Raw genomic sequence first — 8,548 nt, 5'->3', positions numbered from 1 at the left:
AGATAAAAAAAAAAATAAAAAAAAATAAATATACTGAAATAATGCTAGAAAAGACATGGTTCCAGCACTAGAAATATATATAAATATATATATATAAAAAAAAAAATGTAAATGTATGAGGTAATTACACTGATTATTTATTATTGTATAGAAAATTCTATGTGGAATGCATGGTATTCAGTTGTTTTTGTTGTATGAGATGCTTGTATGAGTGGGTGTGCGAAGGTGGATTTTGCACACATGCACATATACTTGATTGGGTCTAACATACATGTCACTTTTGATGCTTTATTTAGTTTTGTTAGCTCTTCCTGAGCCATATAAGCGAAGGACTGAAGTTGCTCGTAGGAAATACTGAGACACTGTCTTCTGAAGTGCTGTGGGTGATGGTTGTATAACTGTAATTTTGTTTCTGATGGTTTAAATTTTATCAGCAAAGATATTCACAAAAATAAGCCTACTACTGTGCAGCGATCTAATATCTGGTTTGGTCGAAGCTTTGTTTCTCGTCAATTTATCAATGGTACTAAATAAAAACCTAGGATTGTTGTGGTCATTTTCTTTTGAGTTTGCTCAAATATGCAGACCACGTATACGCCGTATGCTTACTTTTTTCCCAGGGCTGTTTGCGTATAATGACTTCTAAGGATCAATATTTGTGTATACCTTCAGTATACCCACTTGTTTTGCTGCTTCAGAAGTCCATAATCTACTGTTGTGTTAGTTTCCCTTTAACTGTATTGGATGCTGTTTTGTGAAACTGGAGATTCTTTGTTGTAATTGGTGCATTATCACTTGAAATCTACCATTCCCCGCCTCTGACAACCGTTGTCACCGCCATCATCAACTGAGTGGATTTATGACAGTGAGTGGAGAGAGAGAGTCACCCTCACGCTGAAGCAGTATCAGGTCAAATTAATTAACAAAATATGCCAAACGTCCTGAAAAATAAGGAATCGTCCCAAAGAGTTGGGGAGTAACGGAATACATGTAACGGGATTACATATTTAAAATATAAGTAACTGTATTCCACTTCAGTTACAATTTAAATCATTGGTAATTAGAATACAGTTACATTCAAAAAAGTATTTTGATTACTGAAGAGATTACTTTGCATTTTAATGTCATTTGTTTCATTTAATATTTAGTCCTTTCAGATGGAAAACATTTATACATATAAATTACGCGATCCAAAGTGCATTTGAACAGCAGTGAAACACTTTTTTATGATGTGTTACATTCATACAAGCAGACAGAGAAGTAAGTTTGTGTAAATTGTCATTTTTTCGCTAAGCTAAAATGCTATTTCTAGCCATTTTACATGCACATGTTACCAGGCACGATCATATTTTTTTATCAAGACAATTCACGTTGGATCATAATTTCTTTTTTCTAGTAAGACCTTTGATATTAGGGCAAAAATCATATTCTTGATCATAATTTTTGTATTGTTTTCCTGTAAAAATATCTAAAAATCCTTAAAACAAGATCAATTTGATTAATCTTGTTTTAGAAACAACACTGCATAAAATATTTATGTTTTTCAGAGAATATATTTTTAACATGTGTATTTTGTCTTAATGTACTGGCAGTTTTTATAGTCAAAACCAGGGATGGATTATGACTTGCAAAGGCCCCGGGGCCAATTATCTCCAAGGGCCCCCCTCCCACCATTTTTTTATATAGCAACTGTCATTGTTGATGGGTTTTCGAGCAGGGGGATCGCCAAACTGGATCGTGCAACCTTAAAGCCCAGGGCCCCCCCAGGCAGTCAAGGGCCCCTGGGCACTGGCCCCATTGGCCCGGTTGGTAATCCATCCCTGGTCAAAACAAGTGAAAAAATGTACCAGTGCTGAAGAAGTAATCCATAGTATTTAGAATATGTTACTGACCTTGAGCTGACCAGGAAAAACTCATGGGCCTAACACAGTGACAACATAACAGAGCTGAATCTCTTGATTGCATTGGATCTGTATAAGAGTATTTCTTACACACGTCTTTATTTTAAGAATATTAAAGTGGTTAGTTATGTAATTTAGGGTGATTCTCTTCAACGTGTCACTTGAAACCACAGACAAACGAGTTGCAAATCTGAACAAGTTTTTGTTTGCCATATGCATTACTTGCAATATAAACATGCCATGTCAAGAAAGTCTATGTCATTTTATATCTGCCATGTTTTTCTATGAAATATCAGTATATATTTCATGTCTGTTTGTAGTTGTCTTGATCTATTTGTAGTACATGGAGTACATTACAAATTACATTTTACAGCATGTATTCTGTAATCTGTAATGGAATACATTTAAAAAGTAACTCTCCCAACCCTGGATGCCATTTGTCCTGTATTTTAGCGTCACACACACAAACTGCTGAGAATGTTTCACAAATGGAGAGAAATGGACCTGAAACACACACACCTTTCACCTGAGTTGTGTGTGACATCAGATGTTGCTTTACACGGACGCTACACTTGACAGAAACGGCTGGGGGAAAGATCAGCGACAATCAGTGGATGTCTTCTGTCTTGTCTTCTTTCAGAAGCAAGATAACTTTGTCAAAATCATATAGCATTCGAGTGCATGTTAATTGTTTCCCACAATTGGGATTTTAAAACACCAGTAAACGCACCTATTCATGACATGCCATTACAATTTATTGCATATGTCAGAGCACGTTCTGGAAGAGAGAGAGAGAGGTAAGAAAAACTGCATTACTGCATTAATTCAAAATAAAAGTACAGTCGTACAGGCAGGGGCAGACTGGCCATAGGGAGCACCGTGCGTTTTGCCGGTGGACCGCTGGGTAATTTGGGCCGGCCCACTGCTGCACAAGTATGGGCCCGTACTACAGGCGAGATAGGTGTCCACCCTGGGCTACAATATGCCCGCACGGACCTCTTAACAAAGCAAAAATTTAATAAACTCTGCAAGACAATCCAATTCAATGGCTTTTCTTTCTTTCTTTCTTTTCTTTTCTTCCCTTTTCTCCCCAATTTGGAATGCCCAATTCCCAATGCACTCTAAGTCCTCATGGTAGTGTAGTGACCCGCCTCAGTCCGGGTGGCGGAGGACGAATCTCAGTTGCCTCATGTGGCTTGTTGAGCGTGTTACTGCGGAGAGGTAGTACATGTGGAGGCCCACGCTATTCTCCACGGCATCCACGCACAACTCACCACGTGCCCCACCATGAGCGAGGACCATGTACATATTCTGGCCAAATTTGTTTTCACTGATTTTGTAAAATAAACATTTACACATAGTTATGTGAGCAATTGACATGAAATTTTAAGCATTGTCATTAGTGTCCTGCTGTGTGACACTTTCTTCATCTATTTTAAACCACATTTTATGATCTTATATAGCTATATATACACACTGTATACAGTAATATATTATTATTATACTTGTTGTTTCCACAACCTCATATTAATTAGGACAATAGTTAATTTGCACTTCTAGAAAAAAGTTGAAAAGTGATTAAGATCTTTAAAAACTTTGAAGAAATGCTGACTTGTCACAGAAAATGCACACTTTCCCTTGTATATTCATGTACATTTTAACCTAACATCTGTATGTTGGGAAAAACGTTTTCAGACTTTATTTGTCTGATCTATAAAGTAATTATATTTAGTGCTTTCTCTAAAAAAAATCCACTCATCACATTTACAATGCTTTTATATGTTTTAAAGTTTTGATAATTTTTGCACTGGTGGGGCCCATTGTCATGACTAGCAGTCAATAGAAATGTATTTTTTTCAACATAGAAATTTGAAACTGTGCTGGAAAATTTTATTAATGAGCCAGTGTGTTATGGTGTTGTGGGCCGGGTTTGGTGGGCCGTTCTAGGCCAGAAAGTCCAGGGCCACTTTTTTAGTCCCAGTCTGCCCCTGAGTACAGGTTTAGTTAAAACACTTTTTTTGTGCATTCCTTTTCTTACATTTCCCTTATGATAAACACTATTTACTGCCAAAACAACAACACTAATCCAATGAGAAATACACTATTTTCATGTTAAGCCTTTTCTCTCCCTTTCTCTCTTCTACCTGGTCGTTGTGTTAAAGAGTTTTTCATTTTAAGTTTAGTAGGGGACGGTCACATTGAACGCGTCTTTGCGTCCATCCGCACTGTTTTTAAATGTTAAGCAGTGTCTTGCGCAGGAACGCCTGTAAATATGGGTCATTCCTACAATTCTTTGACATTTAAGTCCCCATTACAAGTGTGTATGGTATTTATATTGTTTAATTTCACCCGATTACAATTTTGATAGGCTTGTTAAAAAGAATAAAGACTTTTTATAATGTTACACACTTCTGTGGGCTTAAAAACTCTGTTGCACTGTGTCACTTCCTCATGTCCCAAAAACTGCACGTTAAACATCTTTGACAAAAATAAATGCTAAATCATTGGATTTCTATTTTTTCCCCACATACAGTTAAGAGTTTAGTGTTGCATTCTCTCACTAACACGTATTCATTTGTGGTAAATGTGTAATTTTAACACTGATAGTGGAGGTTTTTTTGTGTGTCCACTGATGTATTGCGCACCATGTTATGTCATGATACTTTGACCTTTCATTAAAGACACACTGGCAGCCAAAAGTTTGGAATAATGTACAGATTTTGCTGTTTTGGAAGGAAATTGGTACTTTAATTCACCAAAGTGGCATTCAACTAATAACAAAGTATAGTCAGGACATTACTGATGTAAAAAACAGCACCATTACTATTTGAAAAAAGTCATTTTTGATCAAATCTAGACAGGCCCCATTTCCAACAGCCATCACTCCAACACCTTATCCTTGAATAATCATGCTAAATTGCTAATTTGGTACTAGAAAATCACTTGCCATTATATCAAACACAGCTGAAAGCTATTTGATTCGTTAAATGAAGCTTAACATTGTCTGTGTGTTTGTTTTTGAGTTGCCACAGTATGCAATAGACTGGCACGTCTTAAGGTCAATATTAGGTCAAAAACAGCTTTCTCTAGAAACTCGTCAGTCAGTCATTGTTTTGAGGAACGAAGGCTATACAGTGCTTGAAACTGCCAAAAGAACTGAAGATTTCATACAAAGGTGTACACTACAGTCTTCAAAGACAAAGGACAACTGGCTCTAACAAGGACAGAAAGAGATGTGGAATGCCAGATGTACAACTAAACAAGAGGATAAGTACATCAGAGTCTCTAGTTTGAGAAATAGACGCCTCACATGTCCTCAGCTGACAGCTTCATTGAATTCTACCTGCTCAATGCCAGTTTCATGTACAACAGTAAAGAGAAGACTCAGGGGTGCAGGCCTTATCAAAAGAATTGCAAAGAAAAAGCTACTTTTGAAACAGAAAATCAAAAAGAAAAGTTAGGGTGAGCAAAGAAACACAAACATTGGACAACAGATAACTGGAAAGAGTGTTATGGATCTTAACCCCATTGAGCTTTTGTGGGATCAGCTAGACTGTAAGGTGTGTGAGAAGTGCCCGACAAGACAGCCACATCTATGACAAGTGCAACAGGAAGTGTGGAGTGAAATGTCACCTGATTATCTGGACAAACTGACAGCAAGAATGCCAAGGATCTGCAAAGCTGTCATTGCTGCACGTGGAGGATTTTTTGATGAGAACTCTTTGAAGTAGTTCTGAACATTTTTTTCAAATTGTAATAGTAATTTTTCACATTATTAATGTCCTGATGATACATTGTGATCAGTTGAATGCCACTTTGGTGAAAAAAGTACCAATTTCTTTCCATAAGAGCAAAATCTGTACATTATTCCAAACTTTTGGCTGCCAGTGTATATGTTAGGAAATGACATCACACACACTGGAGGTGGACATCAGCCATTCTGCAAAATTACTTTGAGTTATTTGAAGTTCGTAACTCTATTGTTTTATTTATGTTTTCCTTTATTGTGTAGTGTTTCCGATTAACATTTTTTAGTGATTCAACCATTAAATAAAAATAGCAGAACACACACATACAGAATCAATATACAACCCCCACTAACCCCTACCCCCTACCCCCCCACCCCCAATCCCCCACTCGACCCCAACAACACCCCATTGGTCACACGACCATAGACACACAACAAAAATTAATTAATTCATTCATTAAAAAAATAAAATATATAAAACAGTCACACACATAAACCCCCTACACCTCTCCACTGTCCCTCCCCGAGAGCCCTCCAAAAAAGACAGATATCTGCCCCACTTCTTCACAAACATGTCCAGACTCCCCAGTCTTCTGGATACCCCCTCCTCAAGAGCTGCCACTCTGGCCATCTCTGAACACCACTCCTGAAACTGGGGCACTCCAGCCAACTTCCAACTCCTCAAAGTGATCTGTCTGGCGATCATAACACTACTTAGGACCCAGTATTTCATGTGCTTATTCTCCAAATTAATGACTGCCCCATCTCCCAAGATACAGAGTCTGGGGCAAAATAAAATTTGAGAGGCCAAAACCTCGCACATAAAACTCTGAATCCTCATCCAAAATTCTTGCATCTTAACACATCCCCAAAAGACATGGGTTGTGTCTCCATCTTCTGATCACCAGCAGGTGGGTGTGTTTTTAAGACCAAGCCAATGCAATCTAGAGGGGGTCCAATAGACTCTATGTAAAATCTTAAATTGCATGAGGCGAACCCTTGCGTCTCTGGATGCAGATTTGACATTTTTTAGAATCCCAGCCCACTCTCCCTCCTCCAATACCAAATTTAGATCTTTCTCCCATAATCTCTTAAGAGAAGTTGAAGTTCCGTCTCCCAGACTCTGAATTAGTAGGGAGTAATACACCGATGCCTCATGACCTTTTCCAAAAGCAGTAATCACCACTCCCAGAGTATCTGCTGCTTTAGGAGGGTGTAAACCACTCCCAAAAACAGTAAAGAGCAGGTGGCACAGCTGTAAATACTTATAGAACTGAGATCTAGGAATCCCAAAAAGTTGAACCAAATTTTGAAAGGATCTCAACACTCCATTCTCATATAGGTCACCGAGTGTAGTAACCCCCCTCCCAGTCCACTCTGACCAGCAAAAATGGGACTTGTTGATGCATAGTTTGGGGTTCAGCCATATGCTCGAGGCAACATTTAAAAAAATGTCCGAATTAAACAGTCTGGACACCTTTGTGCATACCGAGTTCAAGTGCGAGATAACGGGATGTAACTTAGCTTCTCCGATTAATTTGATAGAAAGGCTCTGCAGTGGCGAAATAGGGGCAAGAACTTCCTGTTCTATACAGAACCAGGGAGGGGCTCTCTCAGGTGGAAGCGACCAATGAGCCAAATGTCTGAGACCGAATGCATAATAAAATAAAATCTTGGGTAGGCCTAGCCCACCTTTGTCAATTGGCCTATGTAACTTATTTAAATGTAATTTGGATATTGTCTGGCAAGACAGAATAATAATGGGGAAAGAGGGCAACCCTGCCGGGGTTTTTTTATAGAGAATTTTATTTCCATCGCCGTAATCGATCGACGTTTTACAGCAAGATCCTCCAAGTCAGCAAGAACCTTCGTCATCATCACCGATATGTTGGACAACTGACGCTGGATTCCTGCTCTTTTGCTGAACTGTTGGGTACCGCAGCCACTTGGGCATGCGGCAAAATCAAATTAAAAGGCAACAAAAGATTCACCGGGGGATGGAGTGGTCTTACTACCAGCTCCAATGCAGTGGGTTTCGTCAACCCTGGGTCGCCCGTCTCAGGTGCGCTTTGACGACTTTCGTGGGTTCTTGGCGGCCGGCCGTGAGACGGGTGGCATCTGCTTCCTGTGGTATGCTCCATGCTGGGGCCGGGCCGAAGGGGCGGGCTGCGGTGGAGCCAGTGCAGTCACCACAGGGGGACGCCCTTGGTGACGAGCAGACGGGGTGTGGGATCTTGAGCTGCGCCGGGTCAGGATATGCCGGATAGCCTCCGTCTGCTGCTTCACCGTCGAGAACTGCTGGGCAAAATCCTCGAAGGTGTCCCCAAATAGGCCAGCCAGGGAGATGGGGGCAGCAAGGAACTGTGTCTTGTCGGCCTCACCCATCTCGACCAGGTTGAGCCAAAGGTGGCGCTCCTGGACCACTAATGTGGACATCGTCCGCCCGAGAGACCGCGCCGTGACCTTCGTCACTCGGAGAGCGAGTTCGGTCGCCGAGCGCAGTTCCTGCATCAGATCTGGGGTGGAACTACCCTCGTGCAGTTCTTTTAGCGCCTTGGCTTGGTGGTCCTGCAGGAGAGCCATGGCGTGCAGGGCAGAGGTGGCTTGTCCAGCAGCACTGTAGGCTTTGGCCGTCAGGGATGACGTGAACCTACAGGGATTGGACAGGAGCTTTGGGCGTCTGCGCCAGGTGGCGGCGCTTTGCGGGCATAGTTTCCCATAGAAATCGGGACCGGGCAGTAAAAGGTGCCTCCCACGATTTTGTCAGCTCCTCGTGCACTTCCGGGAAGAAAGGCACTGGAGCGGGGCGCGGCTGCTTTGAGCAGCGCCGCGAGCCCAGGAACCAATCATCGAGCCACGAGGGTTCAGGGGAGAGTGGAGGGTTCCATTCTAGCCCAAT

This window comes from Myxocyprinus asiaticus, chromosome 13, assembly GCF_019703515.2.
Source record: "Myxocyprinus asiaticus isolate MX2 ecotype Aquarium Trade chromosome 13, UBuf_Myxa_2, whole genome shotgun sequence".
Lineage (NCBI taxonomy): Eukaryota > Metazoa > Chordata > Actinopteri > Cypriniformes > Catostomidae > Myxocyprinus > Myxocyprinus asiaticus.
The sequence above is the reverse complement of the archived record's forward strand: the minus strand, read 5'-3'. Positions refer to the sequence as shown.